The sequence below is a fragment of the Anser cygnoides genome, chromosome 3, assembly GCF_040182565.1.
Source record: "Anser cygnoides isolate HZ-2024a breed goose chromosome 3, Taihu_goose_T2T_genome, whole genome shotgun sequence".
NCBI lineage: Eukaryota > Metazoa > Chordata > Aves > Anseriformes > Anatidae > Anser > Anser cygnoides.
Genome location: NC_089875.1, coordinates 102,150,529 through 102,163,544, shown reverse-complemented (window position 1 = coordinate 102,163,544; position 13,016 = coordinate 102,150,529). Strand labels below are relative to the sequence as shown.

Sequence of the window (13,016 nt, the reverse complement as noted above, 5' to 3'; positions counted from 1 at the left end):
TGTTACTCTGTGGTGTCAATTGACCTGGGTTCTCTCTGGGGTTGGAGAGGGACAAACATCACTGTTTCCTCAGCACAGCTGTGACCTATTTGCTGACCACACAGCACAATACAGTTGTACACTGAGCTCCCCCAGTTTCATAAAGCATACAGAGCTCCTAAGTGGGCATCAAAGCACTTTCACCAGAGGCATATTCAGCCTGAACTGCAGCTCACACTAAAATCATTGGCTTGCCACCCTGAACTGAGAGCTGTACAAATGGGCAGTGTGCCCTTGTGCTGAACCCTATTGATCTGCATGGAGCTTCAGACAGACACAGATGTGCATTCGAATAGACCACAAGGCAGAGATGAAGCTTCAAAGACAAAAAACAATTTGTTATATTAAAAATAAAAAAATAAAAAGAGGAAGGATGTAGTATCCTACCTTTCAGGCTCCAAACCAACTTCTAATAATAAGGATTAGGATGAAGACAGCTTTATATCTTTATATATACATGTGGGCTGGGTTTCTGGTTTGTTCTTCTGCAGTGTTTGATACAGATCAGCAGGAGTGAAGGCACCCTATTAGCCCTCATCTACTCCAGCAATTTCCATCCTCATAAAGGAATGTCACCATTGGTACAACTTAAACTGACCACTTTAAATTAACTCAGAATGACAGTAGGCAATATTTCAGGACAGAAAGAAAGGAAATACCCCCTCAATAGAAGTGTTTTGACAGAGAAATACATATATTTTGAAAAAGAATTTAGGATGAACATAAAGCAGAACACTGTTCCTACAAGAGAGGGGGCCAGGGTCTTGATTATATGTCTTCTCTGAGAAATGACATTTCGTATAGAAAATTGCCCCTTTTTTGTCTTACTATAGTAAGGTATTATTTTAGTACCTGGACATTCCTCTGTGCTCTCCTGTCCAATTAGAGTAAAGGTCAGTCCAAAATAAGTATAAGCTAGGTTTATGAGGGCTGACAAGAAGACAGTAGGGGATGGAATGAATGTAATCATATTAATTCTGGGTAATGCTTTCCCACACATTAGCAATTCAGTTGTTGTATTCAGAATGAGAAATAAAATAAAAACTGAAATTATGGCAGTAAAAAAAAGTAGAACAGTACATCCAATGTTGCAGAAGTGCAAAAGTAGCATACTGCAACAGCATGCTGATATTACCAAAAGTAATAAAATATGCGAGGAAGACTGTTAGCATAGCCAATAATGCAGCACAGCTATGGCCCTGGAGGAAGGCATGATGTTTCTTTGCAGATTTTTAAAGAGAACATCGATTCCCTCAGTGACGTGCCTTTGTTCCCTGACTCGTGCTGTCAGGCACCCACTGCACATCCATTCTGCTTCGTTTAGGTTCACTCCGAGTCCTCTCTTCCCCTTAGGGGGCTGTCATTGTTAGTATTGCAGGTCCAGTCCTTTTCACTTCTTGGTCAGCTATAATCAGTGAAGTCAAACACACGCAAGATAATCACCAGAACTGCCCCTGTGATTATTACTCTTTGTTTTTTGACAAGTCATTGAAAGCAACATTAGAAAGAAATGCCTTTTCTCATTGTTTGTACCTGCATGAATGTTCTGATCCTGGCAGCAGCTTCTTTTATTTCAGCAAGACAGGAAGCTGTAGTGAGTTAATTTGGGGACCAGTTACTATAAAAAGTGGAGAGGGGAAGCGCAAGGTCACCAGTTGTTTTCTCCTTAATAGCTGAAAAGTCTCCGTCTCTTCATGCCTACAGACAGTGCTTTGAGATGTCACTGACAGAGCAAACAATAGAATAACATAAAAATATCATACCGGGTCAGAACATTTATTTATTCACCATCACCTTTCTAGTATTGATCACAGTGGATGCTTAGGGAAAGTCTGTAAGAAAATTTTCTTTTAATAGGTTGACCCAGTGAGTTCCACTGTTAACTGTTATAGGCAAAATGCTTTTTGTATATATAAATTACTGTCTTGCAATGTCTATTTTACCCTCTGCTTATTTCTAACAAATAATGAAATTTGTTTACCCCTTATCTTCACTATACCTTTCAGTACAATGAACTTCTATCATTCTTCACTCAGTTTTCTCTTTTCCAAGATGAAGAATGATAGTTTATCTAGTTTTCCCCACAACTACTTCTCTTATTTCTTTTCACTTTTTTCTAACTCTGAGTACTATTTTAAACGCTTTGGGGGCTAGACTGCACATAACAGGCATGCTATCAATTAAATAATGGCATGATATACTTGATTCTCTATTGCTGAGTCAGATCCAGTCCTGAGGTTTCATATTTTACTGGAAGGACATGGGTTTTAGTCAGAGCAAATCATAGGTAGTTCACAGTGAGATAGCAGAGCAGCACAAGCTAAGAAAAATACAACTTGGCAAGAATGTTATATGTGGTTGTAATCATGTTACCAGAGACATTTCTAAACTGTAAATCCTGAAGGCCATGATTAGCTCATGTTCTCAGAGCATGCCTCAAAGGAAATAGATTGCCTCAAAAGAAAAAGATGTTCCAATGTCGCTACATGAACAATACTGAAGAATGTCTCAAATGGGTTAGATAAAATGGAGATGGGAGAAGGATACTTATCCATGGATTAATTCGAAGATCTGTTATGATAATGTTCTTATCCCATAGACACCTTTGTAAAGAGGTGACAGTAAAATATGGTAGAGAGTATATTTTATTTTATTTTTTTTACAAACTAAAAACAACAACAAAAAAAAACACTTGGTTAGAACTGTATTTTTCTTCTGCAGTTTTTTAAGTACTTCATTGCAGCACTAATCCATGTGAAGTCTTTAAATTCATATTAAGTGACAGAACCTTGAAATGATCCTAGCATTGCTTCTTTAGGGATACCTACATGCTTTCGATGTGTCTGTACTAACTATACAACACTACAGTGTAACCTTCCTAAAATGTGAGAAATGTTCACACCATAAGCAAAAGTTTGTGCAGCTTTTGAACAAATGTAACAAGAACAAAGATGAACCCATGGACTGTGATAATGACATTTTAATAAGAAAGAAAGAAAAAAAAAAGGAAAGAAGAGGGGGAAAAAAACAACAAAAATAATAACAAAAATAATAAACAAAAAAGTGATTCAAAATGAGATTACTCACCACCAGCCAAGCAATGTTCAGCCAGCCCCCCATCAACAGCAGCACTTCTCGACCATCTCCCCTCAGTTTTATTGTTCAGCATGACACCACATGGTGTGGGACATCCCTTTGGCCAGCCTGGGCCAGCTGTCCTGGCTGTGTCCTCTCACAGCTCCTGGTGCACCCCCAGCCCCCTCGCTGGCAGGGCAGCACGAGGAGCAGAAAAGTCCTTGGTTCTGTGTGAGCACTGCTCTGCAACAACTGAAATAATGCATTATCAGCATCATTCTCATAAAAAATCCAAAACAGAGTGCCATACCATCTACGAGGAAGAAAATTAACTGTATACCAGATGAAATCAGGACAACCACACATCTCAACTCCAGGTACCATACACTTCAAAATTGTTTACTTGGTTTTTACATACACTAGTTCTTACTCTGGCCATGCCTATAGCACACACATTTAGTTACCAGCTTGTTTAAACTACAAGATTTTTTTTTTTTTTCCCCCTCTATTATTTGCTCAAGTCTGACAAGAAATTCAGTGTTTAACTTCTGTGAGCCACTTGGGAAGAGGAGTTAGGAAAGGGTGCATGGAGGGAAGGTGTTTTTAGTTTGTTTTTAGTTTTTCACTGCCCAAAGTGCACAAAGTGCACAAAGTGTGTACAGTCAAGAACTGAGATTTCTGATGAGGTTTACAGAAGTATGTACTTCAGATGGGAATCATTCTTGCAAAAAATTGTGTAGCTGACATCTGGTCTACAGCATAATTTGACAAGTCAGTGCAAGACTCAGGAGAGAGAGAAAACATAAGTACATACACTGCTAGCATACAGGATTTGAAAGTGAGAGAAGGTAAAAGGAAACAACTAAAAGAGAGACAGAGATTGAAAATTAAAGAGAAATGGGAGACACCAGGTTTCTATAGGGGTTTGAGAAGCTCTGCCACTGTCCCCATACAGAGTCTACATGTTCAAAGGCTTTAGTAATGTGTCCCCAGCTTGATGTACAGGCTGGCAGTAACGGTTAGAGAAGGATGGTGCTCTGGGACTTTTGAACATAAGAGGGAGTACGGTTATGAAAAGACCATGGATTTGTGTGTACTGAACACTGGATATGGAATCAACAGGCAAGCTTGAAACACGGCTTTTAATAAGCAAAAGGCAGGCATCACACAAGGTTAAAGACAGGTTTAGGATGTTGTAGTGTTTTTTAAAGCAGAAAACTGAACCCCTACCAACAGATAGGAAGTGAAGCAGTTGGGAATAGCTTAACCAGAGTTACAATTATTATTACAATGAAAAAAATGAGATTGATTTAGTGAGAAGGTTCTTCATATTGTCAACACAATTATTTCTGAAAATAATGAAGGCACAAGAGTGAGAAGCTCCTAATGGCCATAAGACTGCACAGAGGAGCAATAAGCCTGTAATCTGTACACAGAGGTTTCAGTACATGTTTCTGCTTGGAACCCCTGTTATGCAATCAAAAGAACACATCTATTCCTTATTGCTTGAGGTTTTCAGGATTTTTTCTAAGGAAGGGGGGGATGAGTGCATGTATATAGTAAGAAAGTCATTATCAACACACCGTCACCTTTACAGATATTCTGTTTTGAACAGTACTTTAAAAACTTTACTTGCTACTGAAAGCTCTTGAAATCTTTGTCCAGTAGATCAGCCCTTGAAAGGCTGAATTACTTCATAACAGTAGTGTATAAGAAATGACACTGTGATAGAATTTCCTGGATGTCTGAATGTTCTATATAAAAAACCTAAAACTAACAATACATTTTCCACTGCATTTTGTCAAGCTTCTTATTTGTTGCTGTCTTGTTTACCAATGGCTACTGATAAAAACTTTTAAAACACTGTTAGAAATTTGGGCTGGGACTCTGAGACAAAGACACTTTGGTAAGAGAAGACCTAAAGCTTGATTCAGTTGATGCTTCATGTCATCTAAAAAACTAAAGTTATTCAGGACATCTTTGTAGGGCTGGCAGACATGTTGGGATCAGGATCTGTGGAGTTACATTTTGGCTCAGCACTTGGAGGCCAGGCAGTCTATACTCTCAGTCTACATCTCAGTCGGCAGTTGCTACCTGTATGTAAGGAACTTATATGAGCTCCTAATCAATGTCCCCATGGAATGATTCAGCTTTTAGTCAAGGATTATCTACTTTAAGTGAGCTAAACAACTCTGTAAGCTCCACCAGTGTATGCAAGCTTAGATATCATATGTCTACAGGGATCCAGTGTAGGCAGCAAGCCCATGCCTCAGATGAGACATTTTGTTTGTTTGTTTTTAATCTCTAGTCTTTACTGTTTTTTTTGTTTGGTTGGTTTTTTTGTTTTGCTTTTTTTTTTTCTCTTTCATTTCTGTATTTTTCTGGGCTTATCAATGACTTGTCATGACTTGAATGTCACTGTTTTCAAAGACTTGTTTTTTAAGGACAGAAAGGACCATTAAATCATCTGATTTCAATTCAAGGAGAGACGAGACTATAGGATACCATTTACCATTCAGCCACCCTAGCTGAACTAAGTCAACAGCCTTAACACAATAGCATGCCAGCAGAGTGTTTTTAGCTTTGATTTGAAGACATCATGGGATTAAAACACTGCTGCTCCCTTTAGTAGTTTGTTCCACAGGGGACTATACATCCTAACGGTGAAAAAGCATGCCCTGTTTTTTATGTGAATTGCCTTATTTTGTTATCAATGATTTTATATTCACTTTCAGTCACTGACTGAAACAATTTAATACTAAGGAACCCTACTAGTTGAGCTTCTGTGCAACTATGATTCCCCACTGACAGCTCATTTTTAAGTTCTAGTCAGTTTGGCAGTTCTTAATCCCTTTAAAATGCTCTTTACTGGTACTTCATAATGCTTTTTTGTAGTCAAGGTGTTATAAGTGTCTAATAAAACACCTAAGTACATTCCATCTTTGCTTTTATTTTTATGAATCCATTTCTAATGATATGAAAGAATGAAATCATGTTTCTTTGACAAGGCTTCTTTTCCATAATATTAAGTTGCCTGGTCTTAATTATATTTTCATCCTTTCATTTTCAGCCTGGTTTCCTACAGAAATGTGATACTGTCTAGTTGTTTGTCTGTTTGTTTATTGATCGGTCTCACCTAAGAAACCGTGAGCTGATGGGCAATTTCAAATATATTTGGCAAGGTATTAGAGATTTAAAAGGTTTCATGTTTCTGTTAAAAAATAATAAATAAATAAATAATACAGAGGCCATTTTAATGCCCCTGTCTACTACATGAGCCCTACTTCTGTTAGGCATTAGACTTCATAGATTTTCAAGTCTTGGCTTTCAAGTCTTCATTGTTTCTGTTACCTACAGAATCTTCTCCTTGTTCTTTGAATCTAGACTCAGCTACTCGTTTTTGCCTAGGATTCCTGTCTGGCTAACTAGGTAAATATCACAAAGCCCAATTTAATGGCTAACCCTAGGGTTCTTCTATAATTCTAGAATACCTCTGATAATCTCAGTTTCAAAATCCGTATCCATTAACCATTTAACCATTGAATCACAAAATCACATGGCTGGAAGGGACCTCCAAAGCTGATTTGCTCAAAGCAGATCTAGATCTAGATTTAACTAGACCAACAGATCTAGTTAGAGCAGGCCGTTTGAGGTCATGTTCAATTTTCCATACCTTTAAGGATGAACAATCCACTGTTTGGCTGTTCGGACAGCCTCTTCCCATGTTTGACCACCCTCATAGCAATAATTTTACCTTGCATTGCATTGGAATTTCCATTGGTGAACCTTCCATCAGTGTGCATCTCTGAGAAGACTGGCTGTACCTGCTCTACATCCTTCCAATAAATAGGTATAGACATCTCCCTTTAGCCTTTTTAAGGCTGAACAAATACAATTCTTTCTGCCTCACCTTGAACATCCAACCTAAATGATTCTTTGATTCCATGATCATCATCTCCAGCCCACAAAACATCTTGGTGGCCCTTCACTGGACACATTTCAGTATGCCAATATCTTGCACTGGAGAAACCAAAACTGGACACAATATTCAGGGGCTCACAAGTGCTGAAAAGAGCAGAAGGATGACTGCTTTGGACCTGCTAGCTGCTTTTTTGCTAATATAGTCATAGATGTATTAAGCTTGACAAGCTTGAGAAATGGGTCCACATGAACCTAATGAGGTTCAACAAGTCTAAATGTAAGGTACTGCACCTGGGTCGGGGCAATCCCAGACATGGGCACAGAATGGGAGAAGAACTTGTTGAGAGCAGCCCTGCAGAGAAGGACTTGGGGGTTCTGGTGGATCAAAAGCTCGACATGAGCCAGCAGTGTGCACTTGCAACCCAGAAGGTCAGCTGCGTCCTGGGCTGCATCAACAGAGGAATGGCCAGCAGGGCAAGGGAGGCAAGCGTGCCCCTCTGCTCTGCCCTTGTGAGGCCCCAGCTGGAGTGCTGCATCCAGGTCTGGAGCCCCAGCATGAGGAGGATATGGAACTATAAGAGCGGGTCCAGGGGAGGGCCACGAAGATGACCAGAGGGCTGGAGCACCTCTCCTACGAAGAAAGGCTGAGAAAACTGGGGCTGTTCAGCCTAAAGAAGAGAGGGCTTCGGGGTGACCTCATTGCAGCCTTTCAATACTTAAAGGGGGCTTATAAAAAAGACAGATAATCAGATAATGATGGGACAAAGGGGAATGGTTTTAAACTAAAATAGAGGAGATTTAGATTAGAGATTAAGAAGAAAATCTTTACTCTGAGGGTTGTTAGGCACTGGAACAGGTTGCCCAGAGAGCTTGTGGATGCCCCATCCCTGGAGGTGTTCAAGACCAGACTGGATGAGGCCCTGAGCAACCTGATCTAGTGGGTGTTGTCCCTGCCAATGTCAGGGGGCTTGGAACTAGATGATATTCAAGGTCCCTTCCAATGCGAGCCATTTTATGATTCTGTGATTCTATGTTTTCTTATATTCAAGTGCACACTGTTGGTCCATGTTCAATTTGATATCCACCAGGAATTTAAATCTAAAAAAATATATATAATAAGTTTTATAAGGTGTCTGTACAAAACTTTCTGGGGCTTCTGATCTATTGTGATCTATTCTGATCTATTTCTGGGGCTATCTGATCTAATGCCTTTTTATTGATGGACCAGAGAACACTATCATTTTGATACGAGTGATCTGTTTTTTTTTGTTTTGTTTTGTTTTTTTTAATGTGGAATTTAAAAGCTATTTCACACTTGTTTTTCATTATCATCATTTGCTTGTCTAAATGGTAGGTACGCTAGAGTGGTACTGACATTTTATTTCATTCCAGATATACTTCAGCTTTTCTAAAGTTTATACTTCAACATTCTTACTGCCTTTGCAATAACTTACAGAAAGCTATTCCTGATATATTCTCTTATCTATTTCTTACATTTATAACTCGCTAATTATTAATGACTTCTCATTTTTATTTTTATCAAATACTGTAGTAACACTTGCCATTCCTTCCATAGCATAAGGGTGAAACTTGGATGACGTGAAAGCAAAATCATCATACTGTGAACTGTAATAGAAAACAGCTCATTTTAAATAATTCCCCTTTTTCATCTGTATATTTCTATCTTTATAATCACTTGAGAGATTTACAAATCTATCATAACTACTGATTTTGATAAGATACTCCCAAACCTTTTAGCCTGTCTCTTGTGTACTGGACTTCTCAGCCAATTTCATGATTTTCTTCTTGAAGGTGTGTTACTTATACCCATCGAGTGAATTGGATTTTTGACTCAATTTGCTTTCCCTTTGGCTGCTTTTTATCTATGTGAATGTCATCTTGTAAAGAAAAAAGAACACAGGAAACAAGACTACAAAGCAATAAAAAATTATAGAGGGAGCATCAGCCAAACATACTAGTTAGCAGCTTCGGGCCAAAGAAGATAACCTGTCAACCCCTTCATCATTGTGCTAATAATAAGAAGGAGTTCACACAGGTTGTATTCCTTGAGGTAGAGTTTGAATAAATAAATAAATAAATAATCATAGAATCATAGAATATCCTGAGTTGGAAGGGGCCCACAAGGATCATCAAGTCCAACTCCTGGCTCCACACAGGACCACCCAAAAATCAGACCATGGGTCTGAGAGCGTTGTCCAAACACTTCTTGAATGCTGGTAGGCTTCCTAACATCCAGCCTGACCCTCCCCTGTCCCAGTTCCATGCCGTTCCCTTGGGTCCTGTCACTGTCCCCAGAGAGCAGAGCTCAGCGCCTGCCCCTCTGCCCCCCTCGTGAGGGAGCTCCAGGCCGCCATGAGGCCTTCCCTCAGCCTCCTCTTCTCTAGGCTAAACAAATCGAGTGATTTCATCCACTCGTCTTCCCCTGCAGACCTATCACCAACTTTGTAGCCCTCCTTTGGACGCTCTCTAAGTTTTATGTCTGTCTTATGCTGTGGCTCCCAAAACTGCACACAGTGCTCAAGGTGAGACCACACCAGTGCAGAGCAGAGTGGGACAGTCACTTCCCTTGACCAGCTAGCAATGCTGCACCCCAGGATATGGTTGGCTCTTTTGGTTACCTGGGCACAATGGTGACTCATAATAAATAATAAATAAATAAAGGACAAATTACTACAAAAATTATAGGAATGTGGACACTAAGATGATTTTTAGGGAACTTTCTCCCTTCCACTTCTCACTATTAAAAATTTGGGAACAATTTTTTTTTTTTTTAATTTATTTTCACCCTTAAAAGGAGTATAATGATCTAAGGACTGGATTCTTGTTTTTCTCACACATCAAGAAATTGAATATCTAGCAAAGTTTAGTTCTGAATAGAAATGAATACACCTTCTAATGTGCATTTTTTTCTGGATTATTCACATTTTGAGAGATGCAAGGAATAAATGGTGATGACAGACAACATTAATCACCTGGAACATGTTTTGAACAATGGCGTAGGGAGTTTTCTGTGAAATATCAGTCACCTTTTTCTGTGACAAAAGTTGCAAGAAGGGGATGCTTTCATCCTAGATTTTTTTCTGTTCTCTTTTTTCTTCAGTTGGTTTCTCTCTTTATTTCTGCGTAGATATATGAATTGCCTGGAAATCATTTTCAAAGCTATGTAGGCATTTCCAGAGATTTTTTGCAAGCAGTGCAATGACAGTTGTCCTACTTTAAACAGAAACTGTTGTTCTGATTCCCTTAGGCAAATATACACTTTGAGCCCATGCTTACCTACAGCCATATGACATGTAGAAGTCCTGACACAACCCAGCTCAACTATCATTAAAACCTTTGTCTCCAAGTTACTGGTATTGATCTAAGAAATTTTCAGAAAGAGTTTCAGGGTGTCCTTAAGGCCTCCAGATATTCTTTTGCCCTATGTAAATTTATTTAAAAAACAGCCTGCTTGGGATACAGAACCTCCCTTATGCAAGGACATTCCTTCATGCAAACACACATAGATAGCTGCATAAACATACCTTCTCACTCATTCCTACCCTATGATACTGGAGACAGCAGCTCGAATCCCAGCACCTATCGAATCAGGCCAGTTTCAATACTAATGGATCATGCCTATCAGTGGTAATGGTGTCTGTATCGTTCACAAGGTTCAGACATAAAACGGGAGCACAAAGACAGAAGTTTGGAATAGCCAGTCAACTAATATGATATGGCTACTATGATATAAGGAACATGGCTAAGGGCCAGATCCCTTGTTCACCTCAAACAAGATTTTTAGAAAAGTCTGAGCTTGTTTCAAAAATTCGGTGAGGTATTGGTTAGTCCTGTTTCAGACAGATCACTAGCAAAATGAGAAATTTGTCATCCACATTTAGCCTCGTTCCAGTGACTCTATGGATGGAAAGAGTGTAAAGCCAGTTTGTAGCAACGAGCCAGTTAGTAACAACGAGCCTAAAACCACATTGAGGACACAGGTTACAAAAGATATCCTGTTTATGCAGTTGTGTGCAACATCTACATTTTCCACAGAGTTCCTATATAGTGGCTCCAGTGGCCATGGATCTAACCCTGCTAAAAACAAGTAAGCATTCGTTAGTGCTACAGCTAGTGTGCACTCAGCTGTAACATTTTGATAATGCTTAGCCAACGTGGACTCACAGTTCAGTTTGATTTTACTTGCAAAACAAACTCTTCAGATAGATCCATTTTCCATTAATTTCCTGTCAAGAGGAACAGATGAGGTAAAATAACAGCTTGCTGAGAAACTACCTTTCGGCTGATTGTGGTGAGGATCCATAAAGACATGATAGGGAGCCTGATACTGTCACAGACTAATCCTGAATTTCCTGACTGAAAATATAATATCTTTGTGGAAAGCATGTCTTTCCTTGTGGAAAGACAGTAAGAGAACACAAAGGACAGGACAGTCAGAAGACATAGATACAGATGTAACATGATAGGCATGTTGTGCTGCTTTTACTGTAAAAGAAAAGTAGATAAAAAGCTGTTAGTGCACAATATAGCAGTAAGTGATATCATTGTGTTTTAACAACCACCTTTTCTCCCATACATATTCCTAACTCCTTCCCTGAGAGTCATTAGGCTAAGCTTGTTGGAAATGGTCTTGTCTGAAACAATTCTTAGCCACTGCAGCAAATCTATGGGCATTCGTCAAGTCAAGTCAAGAGTGCTGAGGTCTCTTGATTGAAACTTTGTTGGCATCACAATGTTCAGGACCTTACACTGACACATCAGTACATCTGAAAAGGGGCAACAGCAACAGCAAAGAAGATGATGCTGATTACTGAATCTAGTGGCAATTAACAACCTGGCTGATACTGGTAATTCCAATTGCTGGTTCCATTAATGGAAAATTGCCGCCCTCATAAGATTGCAACCTTTATGGCAGACATTTATGAAATCTCTTTCCCACTCTTTAATAATTCCCCCAAAGATGGATGAATTATAGACACAAAGGGAAATGAAGTAAACTATCCCTAAGCATTCTAAAAGGAGACAAAGGGAACCAGGACAGAAATTAAATAAACCAAAAAGAAAACATAACAAACAAACAACAACAAAAGAAAACAAACAAACAAACAAAATTTCACACAATAAGTTGTTTTAAAAATAGGACATTTAAGAAATGTAGGTTGTTGCAGATAATGGGGACAGTTCTCTGTCAGAAGTTACTTTAGTCAAAAATGTTCGCAGAGCACATCAAAATAAAGAGAAAAGGAGTCAGACAAAACATTACAAGCCATGGAGAACTGGAAAACCGAATCTCTACTAGCAGACAGTAAGCTACCTGCACATGATAGATTATAAGAAGGGCAGGAATAGAACAAGAGGCTAGAATAGGCTATTGAAAAATTAATACAATTTAAAGCACCACTCTCTATTAACATAACATCCAACAATATAGATAGAGAAAGGGAAAAAGACAACTTTAGCAAAATTTCAAAATGAGTTCATGGATGACTGGGCAAAAACCCTTTTGCAAGTTTCATTATCCGCAGGGTGCTCTGCTATAAAATTGGGGAAATATGCATAACTGCTGTGCACTAGCCAACAGCATCTCAGCAGACACAATTCACATATTTCAAGTGAAACTGAACTTCACAGTTCAGGGCTAGGAGGGACAGCTTTCTGCTCATGATGTATTGCAGTATCACAGTTTGTAAGTATTGCAAGGTAGTATGTGGGCTGTGAGAGGTTCAACATGAAAGTTGTCAGCATGAACACGCTCGGTCCATCTGTGCTGCATGTGCCCAGAATCAGAGTAAAACAACAGGCTTATATGAGTACCCTGCTTGTCCTGACATGCTTTGAAGTCCATGCTAAGAATAAATGGGAATGTGGTTTCATGTGTAACATATGGACAGTCATTCAGTTTGGGCCTGAGCACTGGTTGGGCATATCACAGAATCACAGAATCATGCAATGGTTGAGGT

General features: G+C 39.1%; 1 long non-coding RNA gene across 1 annotated transcript in view; it reads right to left on the bottom strand.

Annotated features, from left to right (window-relative positions):
• Positions 1–3,231: 3,231 nt before the first annotated feature.
• The window catches only part of LOC106030480 (uncharacterized), a 62,509-nt gene continuing 52,724 nt past the window's right edge, over positions 3,232–13,016 (bottom strand). Inside the window, exon 5 of the long non-coding RNA XR_001203774.3 lies at positions 3,232–3,366. This is a non-coding gene — a long non-coding RNA (uncharacterized lncRNA). The remainder of the gene's footprint in view (positions 3,367–13,016) is intronic.